The sequence below is a fragment of the Larus michahellis genome, chromosome 2, assembly GCF_964199755.1.
Source record: "Larus michahellis chromosome 2, bLarMic1.1, whole genome shotgun sequence".
NCBI lineage: Eukaryota > Metazoa > Chordata > Aves > Charadriiformes > Laridae > Larus > Larus michahellis.
Genome location: NC_133897.1, coordinates 43729050 through 43756774, shown reverse-complemented (window position 1 = coordinate 43756774; position 27725 = coordinate 43729050). Strand labels below are relative to the sequence as shown.

The 27725-nt window shown below is 42.6% G+C and overlaps 1 protein-coding gene across 5 annotated transcripts in view; it reads right to left on the bottom strand.

Annotated features, from left to right (window-relative positions):
* The window catches only part of LRRC3B (leucine rich repeat containing 3B), a 46376-nt gene that overhangs the window by 6109 nt on the left and 12542 nt on the right, over window positions 1-27725 (bottom strand). Inside the window, exons 2-4 of one of the 5 annotated variants that reach the window (XM_074575070.1) lie at window positions 14459-14506; window positions 3199-3490; window positions 3002-3082 (exon numbers count right to left, since the gene is read on the bottom strand). The exons of 2 other annotated variants lie outside the window; for them this stretch is intronic. The gene's annotated coding sequence lies outside the window, so the exon portion shown is untranslated. Of the gene's footprint in view, window positions 1-3001; window positions 3491-14458; window positions 14507-27725 lie in introns of all 5 variants that reach the window. 2 more of the 5 variants (XM_074575069.1, XM_074575071.1) reach the window with 2 other exon arrangements.

Sequence of the window (27725 nt, the reverse complement as noted above, 5' to 3'; positions counted from 1 at the left end):
GATTTTCCCTCTTCCCACCCCAGGGGCTGATCACAGATATCTGACAGACAACCGATCAGGTCAGTCAGCTGCATCTGCCCCCTCGGAGCCCAACCCCAAGAACTGGAGGGTGCAGCAGTGTCAAGGGTCAGAGTACCAGTCCCAGCCATGCAAGATGTTTTTATCCCCCTGGTTAGGTTCAGAGATTGCATGGGACTACAGAGTCATGGAACAGAATGACTTACAAAAAACCAAAAAGTAGAAGTATGCAAGGTGCCCAGCAGATGAAGAGGAACTGCAGCAGTGTCCCAAAAGCATGAGTGATGCTCAGGGCAACTGCAGTAGCACTGGGATCATAGTGATAGTGAGGGCACAGGAGCAAGGCAAGCTTGTGGAGTCAAGTCCGGGGGCACAGTATGAAAGCAAAAGCATAGCCGTCAGCCACCTACATATTTTTATGTGGCTTTTAGGGTCACAAAGTCTGGCTACAAAGGGTTTTCACTGTCTATCTCTTATGCCAAGTGATACTTCCATCTCATGCATGATCATCTGTGCAGATTCCATAAGCTAAATTACGTCTTCACTGGCATTTGAGCAACTACACCATCCTCTTGTCATGTGCAAGGAGAGCTGAATGTTTCACTGTGAAGGAAAATCAGTGATAACAAGTCCATTTTTCCTATCAATAATGTAAGGTACTAGAATAATCTCTCTTCTCGTCAAAGCTGGATCCCCTGATGTAGAAGACTGCATCTGTTACTCCAGCAATGTCAATGGGGTCCCAGCTAACTAGAGATGCTCAGCATCTGCATGTACAGTTTATATTTGTGGTTACTGAAGATGCCATGATTAGAGAGGAATCCCTTCTTACTACTGTAGCTTATGTGCTGAAACGAGCAAGCGAGAACGGGAAGAGGCAAAAGGAAGCCAACAGATCAGCCACAGGGGGTGGCCTGTTGGCTGTGTCCTATTGCACTCAATCTGTCTGGTCTGTCACTTTCGACTTCCAGAAAAAAAATGGGAAAAAATTGTGCACAACCCAACTTCCCAAGAATGTGGATCATAGGGCCTTGGCACACAATTCACCTGACCAGACGTATCACGCTTCTGATGATGTACAGCTGAAAAACTTAAATGACCTTGCTACTAACTTTAGGCACAGTACCTGGAGAGGCCCTCATTTGTAAACAGATCCCAAATAGCACCGCAGCGCTCCACACTCCTTGGGATCAGAGAGTCCCCACAAACGTCACTGGTTTTTCAGTTAATACCAAAGGCGTCCCTGTGAGCAACCGCAGGCCTTCCCCGTCAGAGACGGACTGCACACGTCAAGGCGTCTCCTGTCCTCCCCACGTACAAACCATACGAATCTGTAACCTGCTTGCGTTCGTGTGTGCAGCTCTTCTGGCTTCAAATGAAACGCCCAGCTTCAGCTGTGCATGCAATAAGCCTTCAAGAGATCCCTAAAAAAAAAAATCAGCTCAACTTTTCAAGCCCAGTTTAAGTAAAGTCCTAACCTTCAGAGTAACAACCTTCTTGCGTGCAAACAGCAGAAGTTTGCTACAGAATTAGAAAAGCCCAGGAAATAAAGACTCCTACAGGGCTCTTTTTTTAGACATCCTTTAGAGCAAACTTGCACTTTGAATAAATATTAAAATTTTATAACTAAGAACCCATTAAAAAGGAACACTGTAAAAAGATCATTGCTTTATTTGACTTCCAGACAATTACTGAGATGTTCTATAGTTTTGAAACTGACATTATTATTACTTTTTTTTTTCTCTTTAAGACATTGACTATGTTGGTATATAGAAAAGATGGTCATTGATAAATCTAGCCTCCTATTCTCTATTAAAATAGGCCTTAGCTTTGCCATATTGAATACTTTTGTTTTAAATCAGGTTTATCAAATTACCCAACATTTCTTCTTGTAAGGCCAGTCTGTTACCGCACACGCAGAGACCTGCCTTGCTCTACACATCCATAAAGAGCTATATTTTATGTCTTTGTACTCCTTTTTTAATTTTTTTTTTGCCATTGTTACAAAATGTCATATACTAGTTTATCTCTAAAATCATTACCTTGTAATTAATATTGACAAGATAGCCATAAGCTGGAGACTAAAGGCTAAAATTCACAGGTGGTTAGCCCACTGGAAAAGTCCAGTTGGCTAAAGGACTGAGGATGGGACAATTTCACCTGAAACAAAGAAAGAGATTTGCCACCACTACTCCAAAACAACTGCAGCCGGCATATTTACGAAGAGTTGGAACAGGGAAGATATCCCTGGGAAAACTATTTCCACACATCCTATCCTTAATCAGTCTTATACTACCGGTTAGTACAGACCTTCTAGTAAGCTACATGTTGGGCTGTCCTGCAAATCTGCATGCCATGTTTGAGAGCAGCTGAGCCTCTGGAGGCCAACAGTCTGTGCACACTGGAGGACATACCTCCATGAAATCCTGCCCTGCTCCTCTAACACCTGCAGGCTGAATCTGACCACAATTATCTAGGACAAGATGAAACAGCCTCAAGTTGCGCCAGGGGCGTTTTAGACTGGATATTAGGAAAAATTTTTACACTGAAAGGGTTATTAAGCATTGGAACAGGCTGCCCAGGGAAGTGGTTGAGGCATCATCCCTGGAGGTATTTAAAAGACGGGTAGACACAGTGCTTAGAGATATGGTTTAGTCATGGTTTTTGTCAGTGTTAGGTTGATGGTTGGACTAGATGATCTGAAAGGTCCCTTCCAACCTAGGCGATTCTATGATTCTATTTAAAAACACAAGACGACTGATGTAAAAATGCTGAGTCTCCTTCTTCTGCATCTTGCTCTAAATCTGTTCCAGGATTTAGACAATGGCTCAAAAGTGACAGTGTCAAAATAACAATAATAAAAAATAATTTAAACAAATATTTTAAGAAGATACTTCTGTTCACTTCCCTATGGACATATCATAAAACTAGACTGCAGCTACGTGACTGACTGAGTGGGCACTGAGCTGGAAAGTGAGGATACCTGCGAGCTGGAGCTGAGCAGGAACAGCAGGACCCGAAGGAGAACACAGCAGCCACGTCTGATCTCTGTGCTGTCTGCACACTACAGAACAACAAATTTCATGGGTACCAAGTGAATTCCTCCAGACAAACACAATCATTTAAAACAACAATGTGTACTGTCAGTGGGGAAGGCATCGCAGCTAAGGACAATCTCACCAGCTGCACAGACAGATTCCGAGTTGGGTAACTCAGCCTTCTCTGTGGCTCTGGGACACCATCAAGAAATTCAGTTTAGCAGATGAGCCAAGAATCTCCTCAAATGTGGAGTGGCTGCCTGGCTGCTTCACATCACAGCTACCTTGAAGGAAAGCAGTGAAAATGCTATGAAGCACCAAACCAGAGAGATGCCAAGAGCTGCTTTGCAAGGAGCCAGGTGACTTAAATTCCCAGATGAAAGTCTCCAGCAGTGGAAGATTTTCAGGATTTCAGAACACGGCAAGATGAAATCCTAAAGCAGTAAGAAGAGAAATTAATAGAAGCCAACAGCAAATGAGGTGGGAAAAAAGGGGTGCAAAAGATCACTGATTCAATGAATAATTGAAATGTCATGATTAATCAGTGTGAGCCTGAACTCCAATTACATAATGGATTCATTATCTAATGAAACACCAAATGTACTCAAACTATAATATTCTCGCCTAAGACAGGACTCAGAATGCCAGTCGACATTTTGTTCCCAAAAACCTTCCAGTATAGACATCCTTCTAACAACTGATCACGGCAAACCACTTCCAGTTGCAGAAGCAAACTGTGTAGGTAAACATTTACAGATCTTAAGCTACGAATACTCTCTCTTAACAGTAACGGAGGAATACAATGGTTGAGGAGAACCAAATGAACATTTTAAGCTATAATTACTTTCTGATTGTGAGATCACTGAATGTATCACTCCTTATTACAGATTAACAGCTTGCTTAATTATACTGTGTGGGCAAATGAATCAGCACTTTAAGACTGATGGGTTGGGTTCATGTTAAGAAACATATTTGACTTTTCTCCCTTTTCATCTCAAGCCAGGAACTATTTTATAACTCTCAGCTGATAAATAATTGTGTGAAGCTTAGCAGATATAATAACATAGCAATGATAGAAAAATATTACCAATTATCTTCTATCTTTCCTATGATGCTTTGCTCTTGGAAGTCTTCTGTGGCAACACACTTCTTGGAATGAAATTTTATATGCTTGATGGAAATTTAAAGAAACAGCTGTCAGGGAAGACAGCTTAGACCTCTTTCTTTCAAGCCCTAACAAAAACTGAATCACTTGTTTTTCAGATGATGTTCAGCGCTGCCTGCTTTTCCCAGTTCTCTCCTGCATCCCCTTCATATGACTTAAGACTACAAAAGGCTCACATCTCTTCCTTGAGCAATATACCCTGCTGGGACATATAAACAACGTTTTGTATGTGTATCTATGCCATTTGAAAAAGGAACCAAAACATTACATACAGTTTCAGTGCATATGTAGTGGCAACATGAGGTAAATTAAAAACAAAAGACATAACCTATAAGATAAATACCATAATCTCTTGAACATCATTTATCACTATATTTGAAAGAAATTGACTTGACAATCTATAGAAGAACGAACAAAGGCCGAAGATATGCCAATTACTTCTCAGCAAACATATCTGCAAAATGGATTTTTTACCACTATATAAGAGCATAAAGAACCACATTACAGATGCTAAAGGGAAATGTTCCAACACAGACAAATGACTGTCTGTAAAGAATTCTCCAAGGCCATATCATTTGTTTCTAGATTAATTATTAGCGTGCATGAGAGTCAAAAAAGATTTTTAGAGTTTGGGATTATATTCTACCAAGTCTCAGTCACATTTTCTCAGACAACATCAACAACCATTCTGTTTGGCAAGAAAACCCTTTCCAGCAGCAGCTGAGTCAATTCTCCATATGATCTATACTAGAAAAAAAACATACTCTGAAAGCTTAAAATAACCTGAAGGGGAAATACTTTGTCTTCCTTGGGTAAAGACACCCAGACTAAAGTCTGTTCTAAAGTCTACTTACGAACTGAATGCCTAGGAGCCCTTCACGATTAGGCAATGCAGTAGGTTTTCAATAAATCTGATAGAATCCAATGGAAAATGTTTTCAATATGAAAGGTCAACTGCACAATATTTGCTGACGTATATTTCTCCCGTATTATAAAATAACACGATCAAAGCAAAAAAGGCAAGTGCTTGGTTGGAGCCATACCCTGACTCTATCCAGTAGCTAATGATGGATGCTCCTTCAACTTAATTCTGCAGTACCATATCAGAGAAAATGTCTTCTTGATCTCAAGATAATTACACTGATCACCTCAATGATTACCAGCATAATCAGTGACAAGTCTTGCAATTTAATCTTGATAATTGCATCTGGTGACTGCAGATAGCATCCTTGTCCAACTGAAAATCTCATTCTTATTTTGCAGAGTTACTAAGCCAAGTAACAAAACCTGCGCTAACAGAAACTAATAGGCCTTTAAGGCACCACCTTGCAAGCATAAGCAAGATTCAGACCGTCTAGAGACCTTTCTTCCACTTTTAAGGGTGCTTATTTGGTTCTACATACTGCTATCTTCAGGCTCATTTAAAGTTCATCCAAATGTTCCTGCAACTTAGTAGGCAGTGGGAAGACAGAAGTTGTAATTAGGCTGGGGAAGCTGTGCTGATAATAAAGTCAGCAGGGCAGAAATAAGCATGCAAACCTGAAGGGACCATTCAGCAAGGAACATGCTAGCGGCTTTGTAAAGTTGACAACAGTTGCACGAAGCAGCCAGCAAGACAGCTGCTGGCAGCAGATACCCAGGCACTAGGGAGTCCTAGAAGAAATAAGATGTGTTACAGACTCCAAAGTAAGACAGGGAAGGGAGGAGGAGAACGAAGCAGTGCATGACTGAAAGTTGCTTCTTCCAGCTGGCCGTCTGACACAGAGCAGGTTCCCGGGACCACGGCAGGTCACCACAGATGAGACCACCTCTTGGGTTAGACGCCTCAAAAGGAAATACAGATGTGAGCAGAGGCAGTGCTATAGTGGCAGTTTACCATCCACTTTCACATATTCCTGCTAATTGGGATCTAGATTACCCTGTTGTGTTACACCACAGGACACCAAGGCTGTGTCTCTCCATGTACAACTGCCCAGGGACAAAAACACAGAGCAATAATCTATGGCACAAGGAATTTGCAAGGAAAGAAGCCAGGGCAGTAGAAGCTGCTATTAAAATTAAACAATCTGATTAATATCCACAAGATGAGACCACAAACAAAAAGAACATACTTCCAGGGAAATTACTCTATATGAAAAAATCCGAAAGGGGGGGGGAGGGAAACCACAAACTGAATTAGCAATAGGGGACAGCACTTTAGCATAGAGTACCTCAGCCATTACTAATTCAGCTCCTTCTGCTTTCAAATACGCTAGTTGTGTAATAACAGGACCTTTAAAAGGCATGCAAAAGTAGAGTATCTGATTTAGAAAAACGAAAAAAAAGAAAAGTGTAACTTTTGTATATAAAGGAAACCAATAAAGTTTGAAATTCCCAATTAAAAGCTCTAAACTTAAAAGTGAATACTCAACACCACAAAACCACAATGTTCTATTAAAGAAATTAAAATTGTGACCTATCAATGCATTTTGGAAAATAACGAAAGAGACAGCAAGTATGGAATAATTATGAAATCAATAAGCAATTAAGCAACTTTAAGAAGACATTCAATTGACCTTCTGGAATCAAGTGGCACACTGAGTTAACTACACACCATTTGGGCTTGCCGAAGAAACTGGTTGATCAGTGACGCTGGTTTTGCTGGGTCGATGGTTATTAAACCTGCATGCTGACACTTGTGTAGCTGAGAGAGCAAAGAGCACATCTACAACAACACACCCATCTATGCTTCCCATTTCTGCACCAAAGGTGTCAAGCAAAAGTATCATACACCTCTACAGTACCAAACTACCCACCACTAAAACCACATCCCACTTTTAATATTTTAATCCATGAGCAGCTTCAAATGACTGTAATTTCTTTTTCATCAGCTTGCCAGAGAAACTTATCTTTTTTCTTTCAATGAATGCCATAGTACTGAGCTAATAGTAGATTTTATTTCTATATTTAGATATCATTATAGCTCTAAAAGCTGAATGTGTGACAGTCTGGAAGAGTAAGACACAGGGCTTTTGTACTTCCATGAAAGCAAGACTAGAACTTTCCCATCAGGACTCACTTTCAGCTCTGCTGGCTGCTACCGGGGCGTTAGAGGCTGAAGAAAACACCGGCCCAAATACAACCTCCGCAGCTCCGCTTCAGCTGAGGATCTCCCAAGCAAGCGAAATCTAGCAGTGAAAAGCTTCAGTGCCATCTTGTGCTGGCAGCATTTCCCTAATTAAGAGTTTAAGGCCAGATGGAGCCATTAGATCATCTAATCTGACCCCCTGCCTATCACATGACGTGTCAGTTTTACCAGTAAACCTCATATTGAGCCCAATAATTTAGGTCAGACTGAAGCATGTGAGAACTGAGGAGACTGCTGCGTGCCCACGGCAGTACCTTTTGTACCCACCGTTCTTGTACCACCCCGTACCAGGAGGTAAGAGTATGCCTTCAGCGGAGTCTGAATGTGCCCAGAAAACTCAATTCCGTCAACGTCCACCATAATAGTTACCCTATTCTAGCAGAGATACCTGCTCCACCAGCATCTAGATACCAAGCAAGAGTGTCTGTTTTCAAAATAAAAGTTATATTCAGAGATAACGTTAGACTGCTCATCATAACCTGCTGCATGTTACCACTTGTCTCCAAACGAGAGCTAGAAAAACTGGCTGTTTTTGTAATGTGCTGGTGAGTTACATGAGGCCCTCAGCTGCCCTTAAAGGACTTTGCAAATTACATGTGTTCCACCTAAGGAACAATCAGCATGGTTTCATTTTGAAATGACTGCCCTGGAGCATCCCCAAGGCCTCCCAGGAAGTCAGGTAAAATCCTTTTTTTTTTTTTTTTTTTTAATCGTGCAGTATTTTTCCAAAGTCATAAAAAGCTCGCAGTATAAGTTTCTCATCTGAGGACATATGATCATAGCAAGTTGTTATTACAACTTGTTGTAGGAGGCTGAAATCCTTTAAGGGTTATTTAGCCTAGTTGCAACTCCACACCTTGTTGAGAGGCGAGCCTTCAATGTTCAGGGGCCTGAAATAAAAGTTTTTTATCAACCATTGCTAAATAATAACAGCTCTAAAGAAAAAAAAAAATGGATCGGCATTTCTCAGTGGAAATAAACACCAGTCTTTATCAGACATGAAATCTAGCTGTGCTAAAAAACAAAAACAAGGCACAGCTGCTCAATACTGAGTGAGCAGAGATTTTCCAGTCAGTCAGTCAGTCATTCTTCCCAAGGAGAAAAGAAAAGAGTGAGCCAAAATAAAGTGTTGCAATGGCTGCCTCCAAGATGAGAATAAACTGTTGAGGTCACATTTATTCTAAGGGAAAAGAGGTCTTTATTAGCAGCACTAGAGCACGACAGGAAGAGACCGAAACGCAGTTCAATAAAACCCTTATTTTAAAGACAAGAATACATCAGCTCTTTGTGGGTCTCCACGGAGGTTATACAGCCAAGTTGACTTTGGCAGAGCTAGCTGATACAAAAAGCAGGCGTTGTGAAGAAAAAAAAATTTTCTTGATTAGCTGGGCAATGATCCAATGAGCAAGACACTGGAGGCTGCAAGTTCACAGCCGAAGAAGCTCAGGTAGAAATAATTTATAGCAAATTAAGTTAGGTCATGATAATGAAATTTAAAGACAAGTGGGACATGATTTATTTTACAAAGGCTTGTTGAAAAGTGAAAACCAAGCAGACCTAACAGGAGGGCTAATTTAACTCTGGTTACAGTTGGTACTGGCAGGGAGATAAACTTACCTTGACGTATTTAGAATGGGAAAGAGAATATAAGAATAGGATTTTGAAAAAAAGAAAATAATTGTATGCCATTTTTTCAAATTGCAGAGGGGAGCAGGGCAAATTTGGTTCTGCAAATCCCTACTACTTGTTTCCCCATTTTAAAGCATTCTGGGGCACACAGCCCTCAGTGGCAAACGCTGTGGAAATACATGATCGCAAGCACTGGGAACGGATGGATATCAACACCCGCGCTGCAAAGCCCCCACCATCAAGGAGCAGGAGGGAGGATGGAAAACCCTAACGGGAGAAGATCTTGGAAAAGGTGCAGCCCCCTCGCAGGTGACTGGAAAGCGGCAGCCACGGCAGGAAGGATGCTTTGATCATTGAGGGCTTTGCGAGTTACCTCAACAGGTTATCCGGCGGCAGCCCGGGCTTTGGCTTCATTTGGCAACAGATGCGGTGCCATTATGTCCTCAAGTGTCCCTCCTGCCACCCACCTGCCTCTCCCTCCTCACGCTGTGAAAAGTGGCAGGCGAGGGGAAAAAAGAGAGCGCCGCTTTGTAATGGATGAATGCAGCAGTTTGCAGGAAGAGGGGAGAGAGAGAGAGTAATGAAAAAGCGTTAATATTAAAGTAATAAAGCTTGTGGCCATTTTTCAGTCTGAAATGCACAACACCATAAAACAATGCTTAAAGGCACTTGCTTCTGTTCCAAACCACCTGCACGCTAAGGCACCCTGCTATTAGCACAGAAGTTGTTTACTACCAGTCTCGTTTCAGTCTGATTCCAGGAGGGCCATAAAGCTGAATTTTCTCACTCAGTACAAGAGCCCATGTGGCCTCAGGTTTTCTTTGGAATGCCAAGCCCTGCCGTGTCACCCGCGATCCCTGCCCGGTCACTAACCCACTCATTTCTAACAAGATGTATAAAAGTCATGTCGGAGCAAAGGGAATCTGTCCCCGGTGCATGGCACATGTATGTACTCCTTCTCCTCCAGTTCCTGAAACAGCAGCTGCTCTTGGTGAGGTGTGCTGCGCGTAGCTACGACCGTGGCTTTGCCAGACAGCATGTGTCACTTGTGTCCACACACTGCCCCAAAACGGTCTGGGTGGTAGTATGCAAAACAAGACTACTATTTCCTCTCCTGAAACAATTCCTTCCAAAACAAGAAATGGAGAAGTGATGAAATACAATGTCAGGGAAAATAAAAAAAAGGGAATTATTTTGAAATTAAGACTTATTTTTACCTGTTGGCGTTTTTTTTCCCCCCCTTGCTTGACCCCCTTTCCCCCCAGCAAATAAAAGCATATGAATTCAAAGCCAGTCACCTGCGCTTTTTTTCTCTGTTGGAAACAAACATTAGCATTTAGGGGCTCTTTACAGAGATGGCCCAGCTACAAAGAAAGCCTTTGTCTCACTGGCAGGACTACTAATTCAAGGACAAAAAGACAGAGGGTAGAAGAGTGGCGATACCTACAGGAACATCCAAGGCTGTCAGAAGAGCCTGTGGAACTGCAGGAAGAGGAAAGAAGAACGAGAACCAGAAACTGCTGTCACGCCTGTGCTCTCACCGCGAAGGGAGGAAGCCAGACGTGGGAGTTTCACATGAGAGACCCCACTGGCTCACAAGCCGATGGGTGAACCCCTTACAACCTGGAGCCCAGTGAAATTGCCAAGCATTAGCAAGTTCTGTGAATCGTACCATCCTTCTGGGAGCTACATAACAGACCATGAATTGGCCCACTACCAGCAGCATCAGCTTCCTATTGACTAATATGGTAGAAAGAGATGCACTGATACAGTAAATGACCCATACAGTGATATACTTTTACCCTGTATCTACTGCACTTTTTCACTGAAAGCAAGAGAGAAATCAAAAACATCGTGCTAATTGCCCCCTCCTCTCCCTCTTTTTGAGAGTCAATTAATTTCAAAGGCACTTTTATTTCTTTTATGTATTCAAATCCCACAAGTCAACAGTCCAGGACACCCAAAGACGTCCAAAAGGGCTATACAGCACCATTATCAAGTCCCGATCTACATACTATGAAGAATGGCAAAACAAATAGTAAAGCAAACCACATCACTTGAGAGCAGCACTGTCAAATGTCTTTTCCTTCACGCTCCCCGTCAGAGGAAACGTTACACTGCTCATTCGCCTTCCCTTAGTTGCCATAGATGCAGAGCCACAGTGCTGCAGCAACGCTAGTCCCATCTCCGTAAGCTGGTTCACATCCGAACACCTCCCGCACTCCTGACTCCTTCCCTTCTTGCTTTCAGTCAGCCAAAGGCACCCTCCAGTTCCACCCTGCCCGCTCTTACTGGATACTGGACAGTGAACAGACAAGCTCATGCACAATAAAATGCACTGAACTGTCACAGCACAGTAGTGCCATACACACTTTCAGTGCCACTCATGTTCTGGTCCAGGGAGAGTTTTTCTGCATCCCGAAAGGATGCTTCCCGAAAACGTCAGATTTTCCATCTCCAGCTGCAAAGAGGAGCCCATCCTTGCAAATCTGCATTTCAAACCTTGCAGCCTTTGCCAGCCTGAGGAACAGCCCAGTAGTAAACCTCAGTCAACACACTGCTGTCAACTGATTTTCCAGCTGATCCATGATAGATGAGCTGAATTTGGAAGCAGACAGTGTTCACGTGCAATAGCCACACGGTTCTGCACTACCAGGGCTCTCACGGTGCTCTGTGCTCAAAAGCGTCTCCACAGAGCACAGAGACACTTATAAGATACACTTATAGCTGTGGCATCGACAGTCCCCCCCATACTGTCACCATTGTGGACACATGCCCTCGTCAACAGGGCTGCTGCAGACCTCAGCCTCCTGCCCGCGCTGAGCGTGAAGGGATAAATCGAGGTGGTCTCCTGAGTTTCACAGCCACTGCTGAGGATGCAGAGAGCATGTGCTAGTGGCCACAGCACAACTACACTATGGCAAGCCAGGAGACTGCATGCTGGCAATGGCAAGTGCCTGGTTACTCAGGGCACAAGTCTCAACAAGTCCTAAAAAGCTATTACGGTCACTTCACCTGCTTCCTTTTCACTGGGATATAGAATTCCTCCTTTCTCTTTCCACCAAAAAAACACCCTGCCATCTTGCAAAAAAAACCACAAACAAACATTCTAAAATTCTTTGAAGTTGCAACACTGAAATGTACTTTGGCAGATCAAAACACCTCTGCAAACAGGGAGAAGCAGGAAACTGTGGAGGTGTCTCCTAACTCCATTTGCAATATTAACCCACTGGACCATCATTTCATATTACGAAGTTCCTTTTAAAATTGCATGAACAATTTTGTTAGGAATGAGCGATTAGTTCTCTATCAGTGATTTTAACAGCTGCCTAAATGTGGCAATCATTATTTTTAACAAAGAAGATAGTAGCCTTCTCTTAGAATCAATGCTAAGTAAGAAGAGAGAAAAATAGCCTATTAATAACATGCTAATAATTATTTTATTTAAAGTTATTAAAATATTCCTCAGGCAAAATTCCACATTCTACCTTTACTCATTAAAATGTAGCTGGTCTTGCACTCAGGAACTTGCTAACAATCTGAAGCAGAAACTCAGACAGTTGGAGTGAGATTATACGATGTGTTTGTAAAATGAGACACCTAATATGGACTACGTTATGAATGGTCTACCATGAACAAGACACACACATCGCAACCCTGTCTTAACAAAATCTGTTAACAACAGAAGATACACTGAGGAAAAATAAATGACCTTTTTTTTTTTGTGTAACAGTGCCAGCAGAAAGCAGCCCAAAAAATGGCACAGCTACTCTTGGGAATAATTACTGCAGCATCCACAGACTCCCAGTAGTTTTGAGGCAGTGTCACGGTTCCCACTGTGCTTGCAGTGCAGAGTGAGGAGTGACCCTGGCAGACCTTCACGAGATGGTAGGCCGAGTCCTCACTGCTGTAAAACCCCCTGAGAGCTGCTGGCTGTTTAAGAAACCCTAAGAAGCTGAAGGGCTTTTTTAAAGTCATTATTAACTTAAAGCTAATGGAGCTGTGCTCGAAGAATAGATGAACTGCCAAAGGCAGGTGGCTCCTCAGCTCTGACTCCACTCAGTGCGGATGTCCAATTCCTCTTTGGAGGACAGGGCTGACTAACCCATGCTCCCCACTGGCGGCAAGTGCTCAGCAGGAAAGGGCTGATCCCTGCTTTGCACCCGCATAAGCGGTGGGACTCTCACTTAGGCTGGAAGCTGGAAGCTAGGCTGCTAGGCTGGAAGCTCAAAAGAAGCTGGGAGCCAGAAGCCTGCCTCTTGCCCATGGCCCCACCTGTACCCTGCAAGGCAGTGGCTCCCGGCATCCTGGTCCTGTTGAGCTCAGGAGCTGTCAGGTTCCTGCTGAGCTGGAAACAGCATCTTCACTCCTTTTCTTCTCTCCTTTTCCCCATTTGACGACTGCACAGAAAAGCTTGTAGACTGGGGCTGCTACAGCCATGCAAGCTCAAAAGAACCTTGCTCACGCACAGACGACAGCTCTCGATGGCAACGTGAACGTGACTGCAGACTAATCCACCTTGTTGTTCTGACACATTAAAACCATCTCTGAAATTCCTGCGCTGCCTGTAGTGACTCCTGTTACACACCTCTGCGCAGCCAGCACTCAGACAGGCCAACACAGGGGAGACGCACAGAGGAAAACACTCGCATTTTTGGTAGATTCGCACTCCTTTACGAACTAGAATTTTTCAGCGTAACCATGGAAAGACATTAACAGTTTAGCTTTAAATACAGGCCTATTGACAAACTTTAGCTCTACTTAACACACACATTCTGCAAAGAACTGGTTTGCATTTAAAGCACATTAAGTGTATCTCTGATAGTTAGAGACAGACTACTACCAGAAAAACGGTGGTCAATTTAAAAGCTATTTTTTCCTTGAATATTCTGTTCTCAGAAATCCCAGGCTCCTGCAAGCAGTGAGAAAGTCTGGAGCAATGAATACTAACCCTCAGCAGAGGAGGATCAAGTTAAGAAACACTTAAACAAACTGGACATACACAAGCCTGTGTGTCCCGACGGGATGCATCCACACATGCTGAGGGAGCTGGCTGATGTTAATGGGAGCCCACTCTCAACCCTTTTTGAAAGGTCATGGGGATCAGAGCAGGTTTTGAGGACTGCAAGAAAGCAAAAGCCCTATTTTCAAGAAGAAGAATTCAGTAAACTACAGGCAGGTCAGTTTGACCTCCAACCCTGGGAAGGTTATGAGCAAGTAAATCTGGGAACAATTTCCTTAATATATGGAGTGAAAGAAGGGGATTGGGAGTCGTCAGCCTGGATTTATGAAGGCAGAAATCACATCTGACCAACCTGATAGCTTTCTGCAATGAGACGTCTGGCTCATCTCACTGAGATGAGAGAGAAGTGTATGTTATTTACCTTGACTTCAGCAAAGCTTTTGATGCTGTCTCCCATAACACCCTCATTGACAGACTGATGAAGTACAGACTAAGTAAGTGAACAGCGAGGCTCATACCTGATCAGGGGAATAATGAAGACAGAACCAGACTCTTCTCAGTGGCGCCTAGAAAAAGGATAAGAACTGGTTACCCAGAGGTTGTGGCATCTCCATGCTTGAAGATACTCAAAAGCCTGTTGGACAAGGGCCTGAGCAACCCGCTCCTGAGCAGGGGGGCTGGACTAAGCGATCTCCAGAGGTGCCTACCAGCCTTCGCCATTCTGTGATTACTTCCAAGGTTAAGCAAAACGTCTGCAAGAACTGCAATTCAAGAAGAACTACTTGAAATCAGTGTAAATTAAGACAGAGATAATGCTAGGCCTTGCAGCACAACATTTAAGTCCTACTGAAGCACGTTTTTATTTCCTGTTTATGTCACACATCATTGTGCAATCTGTGTTGTCTGTAAAGAAGGGATGCATTTCATGGGGTGCTTCACTTGCAACAGGGAGTTATAAACACAGATCCCAAACTCAGAATTCAGTTGCAGATGTTTTCTATCACTTAGACAGGGTTTATGAAACATCTTACCACTGAGCACAGTTTCCACTATGACTGGGGTGGGTAAACAAGTCCAATTACAGATGTTCTATTTTTAAAATATTAACTGTAAGGCACATAGTGTAAAACATTAATTAAAATTGCGCCGGTTTCCACAACAACAGTGCTTCCTGAGAAATGGCTGTATTAACAAACAAACATTGAAGATACACAATTATCGTATTGCTCTCTAACATTATTCTCTAAATCAAAATAGTGCTCTTCTTTTTTAACTCATACCAACATCTAAAAGCAAAGGACCAAAACTGCAAATATTTATTAATTGATGTCACTGAACTGCAGTCAACAAATTGAATTACTGAATTGACAGCATGACAATATCCCCAATAAATATGCGTAAACTTATTTGGAAACTCTTGAAAGGAGAAGATTTTTAAATGACAGCAAGTCACACACAGCCAAACTTCTGGTAAATAAATTCCTAAGCTCCTAATGAACCCATTAAGTGATTAACTGATTTCAATGCATCAAACATTAACTTGGGTGCCTACTTTCATACAAACTGTTTTAAGAACTCTGCCCTTAAAAAAAAAAAAAAAAAAAAAAGAGGGGAAAAAAAGGCGCTTAAGCCTGTTTTAAATGCTTTTGGGCACCAAAATGATACTCAAGCTGGCCAGAAAACAAGGGCAAATTTTCATTCTGTTTTCTGCACCCAAACTACAGAACAAAATCTCATAAATTGTAGCTAGAAGGCTTAAAAACAAAACAAAACACCTGAACTTTGTCCCTATTTAAGTTATCTTGCAAACTGTTCTAAAGAAGTCAGTCAAATGGATTGTAAAGGATATACGTTTTTCCATCCTTCATTTACAATCCTGTCTCAGAAAATCTGAGGCAAATTCACATCCCTCTACAGGGATATGCGCCAAAGGAAAAGAACTCTGCAGGAACAAGCCACCAAGGTTTTCCCTGAAGCCTCCTGTTGGGTTTTGTAGCCTTGAAAGTAAAAAAGGCTTTTATCCTGCTGGATAAAAGCTTGTCAAACCGAGAGCCCCTGTCTCTGCCCAGTATCTTGTGACCGCTTTCACTCAGAGATTCTCTATGGCTTTCTCTTGCTACCTTCCAGCAGAGCCAGAACTGTTTTCACCTCCTGGTTATCAGTCAACCTTTCTATCAGGCTATTTGCTTAACCTAGCAGTCCCAGAGGCTCCCAGGAGACAGGACTCTGAAGGAAAGTTGAAGCACTGCCAGTCGTTGGGGAAGCAAGGCATACCACCTCTGCTCCACGCTTTCACAGGACCAGATAATCTGCAGGTGAGAAGGGGAGCGCTACTGCTGACCTGCCTTTTTCCAAAGTCACAGAAGGATTTGACCATGGAGATAACTTCTGCATGTAAGCAAAGGAGCTACATCATGGGATCATGTAGTTCATGCCTTGAAAAAAAGCACCATCTCAATTTTCCAGTTCACAGTAACAAAAATATCTTTACATTTCAAGGACTGATAGCACTGATAGCAGACAAATTCCTTTTAAATGCCCTGAACATTTTGGTTTTACATTTCAATTTATTTTCTATTTCTGTTCTATGCTGAAGAGAAGTTTCCTTAGGCACCAAGCCTAAAAAAGGCAGCCCACCACATACTTGCCCACAGTCATTACCTCTGAGTGCTGGCAACCAGTGCTTACTCACTGCTGCTTACGGCTTTTCTCATGGTGGGAAAGGGCTGACTGCAAGGAAGCAATTAATTTTTTTTCTTTCTTTTTTTTATTTATTTATTTTCAGTTCTTTCTGTTTCTGGGCTACACTGTTTTAAAAGTTGTTGTTTGCATATTTCTCCCTCGGGTTTCACAACTTCGTCTTAATACATCTTTCACTCTTCTCCATAAAAACGTCCATTCTTTTCTGGTTAGCCTTATTAATTTGACCAATTGGATTAAACCCACTTAAAAAGCTACTTCCTAGATGAGCTTTCTGTGTCTCTACATATTAAACTATTTCTGCTTATTTCACTTGTAATATCTTAATTTCATTTAATTTGATCCATGAAAAAAAATGGTATACACAAAAATTAATGCAGAAAAAAAACCCAGAGGAAATAGTATTAGAAAGCTGCAATAAGAGCGGGAATATACGTACATATGTTAAGGAAAAAAATACAATTAAAGTATCTACATAATGGAGTCAATAATGAGTTACTCTGATCTTTTAATTTAATCTCATCTGAAACCATTTTTTCAAGGAGAATTCTTTAATTCATAGGTCCATGCATAAAAAATTCAAATGTCCAGATAGCTCATAAAAATACTACTCAATTTGGTGTATTCATGCATGACTACATAAAATAAGCAAGATTCAACACTATGGTAAAGAGAAGAAATGAAGTGTAAAAATATTTTCCCTTACAACACCAAATGGAAGTCACACTCATTTAAGTAAATATTTTCCTATATTGAGAGAAGCTAAATCCATGTTTTTTTCAAAGCTTTGCTTTAGTTGTCGCTTATAAGATACTGTGCTTCTTTTGGTCTGCTTCATACAAAATGACACAAGAAGTTTGTGTTCGGGTAACACTATTGATGAAATGCTCTTTGCTTTTTACAAGTTGTTTGTAACGAACACTTTAGCTCTCTCGAAAAGGTGAAGAAAACAATCAGCCAACGTCTTTGTGCGCGTCCCGTGAGGATGCTCATCCTCCATACAAACAAATTTCACTAACCTGAGTCAGCAAGCTGTAATGGCGTGTGGTAAAACTATGATACGCACCAGAAGCTTACAGACTTGTTAATCAGCAGCAAGATACAACAGAGTACGCCCTCTGAAAACTACCCAAATGGCCCCAACAGCATTTGGATAGCTTCCCTCTTTGAATGGGCACTTGATGCTTCACATTCAATCCGTGCGCACCATTTTCCGTTTCTGGGCTACACGGTTTTAAAAGTTTCTTTCTCCCTAAATTCTACCCAAATTCTAAACATTTTTCTTACATTTACTTCTTCTGAGATTCAGTAGTGACAGTTTCTTCCTTACACTCCTACATATATTTTGCACAAGCTGTTAAACAGAGTTGGTCCACGCTCCTCTTTCACATCAGTCACCGTTGGCCAGAAATTTTTCCACAGAATCTCGTATACAAGAATCCAACTGACTTCACAGTTGCAAAAGCTCAACAGCAGCCAGACTATTAAACAAAGTAGAGAAGGGAAGTGTTTATAGGTGATACTCCGACTTGCAGTGGGATAGAAGGCTGGTTTTCCTGTGCTTTAAAGGAACCTAATAAACTGACCTTAGAGAAACCCCAGTTCTGACCGTCACCACCCAGCTTCTAATTTGTGCTACAACTGCTTGGCAGCCAGGCTGAAGAAAGGTTTTGTGGACTATTGTCATGCTGACCCTTGAAATGACCACAAGACGCATTTACTAGGTGAAGACAGGTCCCAGATGGCTAGCAGGGAAGGGGTATGGACACAGCACTTGGAAGACAGGTTGAGCATGCCCAAGGTAAACTCTTTATGCTGCCTTCAACTACCGTAAGGGCATCACTTATAAGCAGGTAACAGTAGAAACATTGCCTGGTACCACTTGGCAGTATGGTATCACTTGGTAATGGTATCACTTACCATTCAAAGCCAGTACATAAAAACTGGAAAAATGAACAAGTTAGAATTACCTAGAGAAATTAAACCTTGTGGTCTTCACAGACCTAGCAAAGCAGAAAGATTAATATCAGCAAATCCTGCCCCCCACCCCAAAGCCAATACAAAAAGGCAAAATTATACCCTGGTAATTCTTTCAGTTGCACTCCACCAAGATGTCTATTAGTAGTGAACAGGAAAAACCAGTTTTAAGGTGACAATCTAAATTCAATGTCCTGTTTTTTAAAAAATTAAATAAAAATACCAGAAGAGATACCAGAAGAAAACAAGGGCCATTGGAAAACTGACAAGATTCCAGGAGATGAAATAATTCAAGTCTGAATGTCCTTCCTTCACCATGTGTTAGGACCACATGGCACGAGGAGAAAATTAACATGTGCTGTATCTGAAACCCGTGTCAAAGAACAGAAGAACTAATCTGTTATGCGAGTGCGTATGTTCAAATCCGGAGGCACAATACCCCTTCCTGCAGAGCTTTCTGCTGAGTACAGGATCCATGGGGAAAATGCTCTAATCCCCAGCAACGACACAGTGCGAAGAGCCTATATGGAACATACTTAATGCTGTCCTCCACGCTGAGGGTGCAATTCCAGGAATAAAGAGTTAGTCACCACGTCTCCCTCCACCACCCATCTTTTCATCTTCTGCATATACTGCTCTCCAGAGACAGGCATTCACACCTACGGGATGCTGCTAAGTCATGTGGGGACATGGCATGAAGGAAGCTGCTCTTCTACAAAAAACTCCTGCAAATACAGTGGACATCCCACTAGGATTTCTTTCTTTACACGGATTTCTATAGGATGTGAGATGGATGTCGCTGGTGGCTTTGCTACAACCTGTACCTGAATGGCAGCACCACTCTGCTTCAGCACACTCTGACTTCTCTCATGCGTGCTAGAAAGGGGCAGAGAGCTTCTTTTTACATCCTTTGCATATACTGTGAGGCCCAAGAGAGGCATAATAAAACAGATAAATGATTTTTAAAGAAATTGGTTTAGTTACAGCAACCCTTTCTTTCCTTTTTTTTTTTTTTGTAAAATAGTTTTGTGGAATTGCAATTCACCCTGAATGCTGTAAACATTTCTTGTTAGCTCGCTCCCAAAGCTCATCTAAGAATTGGATAAGATCACGTGCAGCCATCCGATGAAGCAAAGGAATGAGTCATTGGTCTGCAAGCTGAACAACAGACAAAATCATAGATTCAGAACCAGGTAAGCACAGTAATGAATGAAACACCAGTTTCTAAATTACACCTCTGGAGACAACAGTCTAGGACGGCAACTCATAAACATACCTACCTAGCCTAGCGTGAAAAAGCACATCGGGAATCCCATGGGCCACTTCAGAGAAAAACTCCATGGAATTCAAGGTGGGGGAAATCCCCCTGAAAAATGTCTGAAACAGCTGAAGGAATTCAATTACCTCTCTAACTAACTTGATCAAGCCTTGTGTCCTATGTTCTTACAGGTTGGTATAATATTATGGGTTAGGAAAATGTCATTTTTTAATAAACTAAGAACTTTTAATTAATTTACAGTGAACTCTATTAGTCTTACTCCTACGGAGATCGGTACAATTTCCCTCATCACAGAAGGAAAAAAAAGGACAATAGTGCAAATGCTTTCTCATTTTGAATTCAACCGGTTTCTTCTTTGACTAAACAAAGCTAGCAGGGTCTCATAAAATGAGAGCACTTCCCACCAACCAAACTGACAAAAAAGGCTCAAATTCTGTTTGCAGTTTTCCTGGTCTAAATGCAAATAATCTAGGTAATAAATTCAGGTTTCTACCAAAGCAACTGAAAGCAAAACACGTCCCCAGAGATCTACAGCCTGGTTTACTGATGATAAGCTGAGATAGCACAGCCCCAGCTGCTCAATATTACACAAAGAAAGAGGTGGGCAGGTTCAGAGAAAGCTGCACATATTGGTTTCACTCCTATTCACAATTTACCCCTACTATTTCACTCACCCACTCTCTCTCCACCAAAGCATGAAATGGCAGTTGCTTAGATTTAAGCTGCTCAATATTCAGCTGCTGCCATCACAAATTACTAAATAAATTAACAAAATGCCACCATTCCACATAATAACTCCCAAACATCATGCTAGTCCAATGCATATTCAGATGTTTTGCTCGCCTCCCGGGCTCTTCTGCCCTGCCACCACCTAACCAGACGCAGCACCGAGTTGCCATCCCAGCTCCTACTCCTTCCCTGCCCCGGGGCAGCACACCCTTCCCTGAGGACCAGTGAGGCAGCACACTCTTCACTGAGGACGGCTGTGGGTGCAGTACACATCAGGGGTACTTCTCCCCCAAAACCTTCACCTGCACCTAGACGTCTCTGAGAATTGCATCCCATCCATTACTCCTTTGGTTACTGCATGCTACAGAGATGGCAGTAACCACTCTCCTGTGAACCCTACACACAGCCACGCAAAAAAGACACGGACCTGTTGGAACAGGTCCAGCGCAGGGCCACGAAGATGATCAAAGGGCTGGAGCACCTCTCCTATGAGGACAGGCTGAGAGAGTTGGGGTTGTTCAGCCTGGAGAAGAGAAGACTCCGGGGAGACCTTATAGCAGCCTTCCAGTACCTGAAGGGGGCCCACAGGGGAGATGGGGAGGGACTCTTTATCAGGGAGTGTAATGACGGGACACAGGGTAACAGCTTCAAACTGAAAGAGGGTAGATTTAGATCGGATATCAGGAAGGAATTCTTTATTGTAAGGGTGGTGAGGCACTAAAACAGGTTGCCCAGGGAAGCTGTGGATGCCCCATCCCTGGAGGTGTTCAAGGCCAGGCTGGATGAGGCTTTGAGCAGCCTGGTCTAGTGGGAGGTGTCCCTGCCCATGGCAGGGGGGTTGGAACTAGATGATCTTTAAGGTCTCTTCAAACCCAGACCATTCTGTGATTCTGTGTGACCTAGCTTAGCCCTAAGTGAAGGATGGGAACAGAATGAGAAGAAGGAGAGCCTGGGAATAGGGTCTCCAGCTCAGCTCTTCAGGAACCTTTCCCAACCAGCGACTCTGCTGGCTCAGGTACAAGATTCACAGGTTTAATTTTGGTGGCTCTCTTCCTACTAACACTTTATTTTAGGCCAGACGTGCTGCAACATACTGTGCACTGGCTGTGCCAGCCTGGGCAGGGTGGATATGCTCAAAGTGTGCAGCTGAGAAAGGTGAGGACCTCATCAAGAAAAATAACACTGAAGATATATTAAGAGGAAAAGCGCCCAAAATGGGGCAGTACAGGACAATCTGCCATTTAGGGACACAAAAGGGGAATAATACTAAATTTTTGTATTGATACCTCCAAACCTATGCTTCAGCAGCTTAAGAGAAGATAATTTTGAAGGCTATAAAGACTCCTTCCCTTCTTCTCTAATCTGGACCTGCTTCTTCACTTACTGTTTTTTTAAGGTAGCTCAGCTTCCATGTCTGTTTCATGGCTTCTAACTAACTCATTTCTCATTTTAAGTATTTACAGCTTGGGAGCAGAAAAAGCAAAGGGAGAGGTGATGAGCAGAAAGAACAAAAACTGGCCGTGCAGCATGCCCACGCCAGGAGCTGGACCACCTCTCACCTGCGGGTAGGATGGAAAAGGAGCTAGGGGATGTCTCCTTCCTGTTCATGACAACACGAGGGGCTGTGAAAGATTGCTTTCCTGCCAGATTGGGGCTGTATCACACCTACCACGCGGTGACCCAGAGCACCCCCGCCACACACACAATTAAATTCTGTCAAGCCACTGCTGACCACCCCTAGTGCACAGCACATGGCACGCTTTAATTTAGCATTAGCAAAATACCAATAGGCCCTGGAGAGACTTGGATTTAATTCTATTCCAAAAATATGTTCACTACACTAGAAGCAAAGCAGCAACAGTGAGTAATAATTACTAATTGTCAGCTCTTTGAACATTTTCATACCTATACCAAATGTCTTGGAAAGGAACAGCTCCTCTTCCCCACCAGGAATGCCAGAAACAGTATTTTTCTGAAAAGGAAGACCATTTCAGACTGCAGATGATAACTCTACATTTCTTTTCCAAACTACTCAAATTCTGGAAGCAGAAGAAAAAAACAAAAAAACCCCCAACATTCAGTACGTAAAACTGCGGCTCAAATATCTTCAGCAGCCCAGCAAAATCCTCTTGCGCACATTCTTATGAGTAAAAAAGCAGATCTGCTGTGAGGCACAGCATGTACCTCATGGCAACAGTGTAGATGTATGTTTCTGCTCTCTGGGAAGTCACTGCTACGTAAAAGGATACGGCTGGCTTTACAGGTCAAGGTAAAATCTATTGCCCTGAAACAGACTGAAAAGGAAAAACAGCTCTAGCAACCTCAACACAGAGAGCTATCAGAAGAGGTTCAGAGGTAGGATATACCACCACTGATTTATACAGTTTAAATAGCACAGTCAATGCCTTTCTCCTCCATTTGACAACTTCTCTTTTTGCTTTACGTATTCCTTGCTTTTCAGTCCTTTGGAAACCTCACTCAGGGGGGAGAAGATGTCACATTTCCTCTGGAATGAAATGGGCATGACACATCGTATAATTCCAAAAATACATAATGCATTAATTTGACACACTCCTGTCATCAAGAGCTTAATTTCTAACATCTTCTTTTCCAGATACAATTAAAAAATTTCTCTGCCTCAGCCGTCTAATTTGTATCACTTAAGAGGGAGAATTTCTTCCCACTCACCCTAAGGTCCTTCACATGGGAGATTCCGAAACCTCTGGGAGAAGGTCTGCTTGAGTCTCTTCTTGAATGTACTACATTCTCATCCCAGCAAGTGACTATTACTGAGCTGCTTATCTCACTTTGTATTTTAATTCCTAAATTTTCTTGACTGATTGCCCCCCTCTTTTTCTGAGCATTAGTTCTCCCCCTACCCTTGTGCTCCTGTTACTCTTTCCTCTCACCTTGGCTTTGCTCTCTGGACATGTGTGTTCCTCTTCTTTACCACCAGACTACCATGCATGCTGCAAGTTATCAAAAATACTGCAAAGAACTACAGCACTATTCTGTGCAATACTCTGCAACTGTAGGAGTGCTGTCTGGCAACTGTTCAGGTAGATCCCTGAAACTTAAATGGGGCATTTTCTGTAAAATAGGTGTATATCTGCTATATAAACTTTATGCCCTCCTACCTTCTCTAAAATTAGAGCTGCTTCTCTTCTGAAGTAAAGGCAGGGACAGAGAGAGATAGGATATGTGAATATACTGAAATGCTTTATAATGTCTTCTGGTGGACAGTTAACTGTAGACTGCACATCAGAGAAGTGTAAGAGATCCACCTGCTCACAGGTTTGTGACCTTTCTGGTGAATTTTAGGAGTTATACACCATCTCAGGTAAGTTGCCATTTTATCTTCACAACAGACCTCATCTGGTTGAATATCACATGTACCTTGCAGAAAGCAGAAGAATTATTAGCAGAGAGACCCTTTTTTTCTGCTTCCCGTAACACTGAGCTACCCCTGCAATGACCTAAGATGAGGAGACAGATGACTACGAGGGGATGGAGATACAGCAGTGTCAATGCCACCACAGGCGGTATTGTCACAATCTGACCCAGCATCTCTATCTTGCCTTTATCTCCCTCGTCATACATCTTTTTTCTCACCCTGCGTCCATCAATTACATGTATACACAAATCAAATGACCTGGTGCAAAGTTTTTTCACAGAATGTCCAGAAGTCATATTCCCTGGTTTCACGGTTTGATGGTGCATAGAATTATGGGAGTGGGCCCCTAAAAAAAACCAGAAACCCAACCTACAGTGAAGACTGATGTTGCTGACATCAATCTTGCCTCTCTAAATCAGCCCTAAATTAAAATATCAAAAGGGAAGTATGCTTCACAGAGATATAAATACTGGTAATTATTGTTCATAGCCTTCAATACACAGCCATTTGCACTTGTGAAAGACAATTACAAAACATTATTCTGGCACTGTGCATCACCAAATCAAAACAGTGCGTGTAATGTACCAGCATGCTCCCTTTGCACTGCTCTCTGTCACTCTGCAGAGATGTTTGGGAAAACCACAAAACAATATTCATGATTTTAAAGATTTCCTTTCCGTGTCCTCTCCCGCTGTTTTTTTTTTTTTCAATCCCCGCACGGTCTCATCATCGAAAATCAGAGCACCATTCACTGCCATGAAGATGTATATCCTGGACATAAAGGAAAACCAAAGTTCTCTGTTTTGGACCAGATCCCTTCGATGGGAACACTGCCCGAGTGAAAGCAGCCTGGCTGAGCCGTATAAGAAGCTAGGAGGCAGGCGACAGTATAGCAATCCTACGACTTCTGGATGCAAGTTCAGGAAAGAGAAAGGAAAGGCAGGTGCCGGTAGCTGCTGAGGACACCTAAGGAGTGGCTCCATGGCACTGCACACATGAGCTAAGCCTGATCTTATTTTTCCTTCTCACACGCCTGGCCAAGCAGCCCAGCTGAATGCACATGTGCACAGAGACTTGACTCTTTATACTATATACATTGGCCAATTCCACCAAAAATACCCCCCAATTCTGCGCAGTACCGAACAAATGAATGGAGCTGAAGGGCCACTGCCAGGTTGAAGAAAATGGCTCTGATTATGGTGAGCAGCTCGAAAAGAAAGAGGGGAGGAAAGGCTGGAAGACGTGCATTCATAGGGTCAAGAAGACGCTTAGTCATGTCTTTGTCAGTAACTACTGTTTTTCTGCTAAATTTGCATAATCCCTTGCACAACGAGGTATGTTTGACACATGATTTTTCAAAAAATATTTCTTAAAAAAAGAAAGAAAAACCTTCTTGCAGATTAAATTAGTAAAGCTATGAAGGCTAAAAAACTTCAGAGTACAGATTTTACCCCGGCCTACTTCATTCCACACCTCGTGTGCAAATTTATGACAAGAAAATGTTACTTAATTAAATATATTATGCTTTGATTTTTTTTCGTTAACTTATTTAATTAAAACCTTCTCAATTTATGTAATTTATTATGGCATGACCATTGTTAATGAAGCTCACAACCGTACAAAAGGTACTGTTAGATAAATTCATGCAAAGGAGATGAAGCAGAGCAGAATGAGGGATTATGTTCTCAGACTTATGAGGCAAAGAATCCTGAAATAAATGCAAGCTGTGAGTATTTGGAGCAGAGGGTATATTCATTGTAATTATTTCAGACTGCATGCCGATTGCAAAAGATTAACATAAATAGGAGTCGTTATTGCAGATGTTTCTATTCTTGCTAGGAAACCCCTTGAATATAGGAAACAGAATAAAAAATGTGAAGTTGCTATACTACCACATTGTAACTTTTGTTCTATTCTTTTTTTCTGTTCTGGACATACCAGAAGACACAGAAATAAAACTGTTCCTCTTCAAGCCTTGAAGGAAAAACACCACTCCTCTCCGATAACACAACACAACATCTAGATGTAACCTCACTGCTCAGCATTGAGCATTTTGGCACATTCCCTCCTGCCTTCCAGAAGTGCCCTTAGACAGCACGGCACTATGTTACCCTCCAGAGCTGACATGGCCTGCGGCTACAACCATAGTCAGTACAATACAATTCATAGTAATTAACAGCTTTTAACATCCTTCCTTCTCCATTCACAACAGCAAATTGGACATATACATAATTCACACGTAATTTCGATATTTCTGCCTCCCCTTCTACATTAAGCAACGGCAAAAATCCGTGTAAAACAGTCCATTCAGTCTTCTTTCTGCGAAGCGGGTATAAATGTCTAATGACAGTACCGGAGGTACGTATAATACATCTCACTCTATCTTCTGCTTCACCTTCTCACTTCCCATAATTTGTTTTCTTGTCCCAGTAGGATCACAACACAAAGAAACTGAGAAGAAAACCATATGGCTCAGGGCAGAGCTCTTTGACTGCAACTTCGATCTGCTCAGGTCTATCTTTGCAAAACTTTTTTTAAAGAAGAATTATATAGCTATTCAAGCTTTCCAGTTATTTGTGGACCAGCCGTATGAAGTACCCTCCACACTCACGGAGGCCGGCATGGGTCAAAGATGCCAGCTGCTCAAATGGGCATGGCTACAATGGTCAGTACAATACCCATCTATAGGTTGCATAGTATTTCCTATGGTTCTGCATTGAACATGAAAGAAAAAGGTCATACGGGCCTTTCCATACAGCAATATATATCTCCACATACGCTATGTTTCGCAGTCACAAATGGCACGGCCATCAGCTGCACCACCACTGGCCAGACCCCAAAGCTTCGCCCCACTGCCTGGAGACCGAGGGCATGCAGACACCTTCCCTTTATGTTCCTCAGCCCTGTGCTTGCTCCATACTGGATGGTGCCAGGAATGTGTGAGACCTAAATCCGATTTTCTTGGCCCAGGGAGGACTCTGCTGCCTGGGACCTGCTGTGCCGCAGGGCAGGTGTCCAGCAAGATGGACCTGGGACTCTGGGCACCCCCGCTGCCCACCCCTGCTGGGAGATGGCCCTGGGCCCTTCCCAAAAGAGATCGGGCCATGGAGGAGGATGGTCACACTGTGACCAGTGGCTTGAATGCCGAGAGAAACCAGAAGCCCACAGAGAACATCGATCTCGCAGCACAGACATTGCTACCACGCCTGGCTAAGTCAGTTTGAATAGCAAACTCCACTGACAGCACGGCACATCTCATACTCCAGATCTCTCCCTCTACTTCAATGTTATGAAACAGGATCATCGACTGCAGTTCAGGTACAGCTTTAAAATAAAACGTACTAGCGCAAAAACAATAGCCCTGTCTAACATTTACAGAGCAACTTCCAGTGAAGCGGCTCTCGCAGGATTTCTTAAGTCGTTCCAAGCCAATTGTGTAATGCCACAGGTTTTCAGAAGTGCAGCTAAGGGCAGAGTTTGGGTCTCCATATATATGATTTCTTCTACTCGCTGCCAGCTGCAAGGGGTCAAACGCTGACAGCGTACAGAAGCAATTCAACGTAACAGCATCGCAGAGGAAGGAGAGCCTGGTCCCCAGCAGAGGGAATTCACCGCAAGCACAACGCAACTGCTGGGGTTTGAAAAAGAGGGAACAAGCAAAAAAAAAAAAAAAATGAGATAGAACTGCTGTTTTCCCCAACACAGA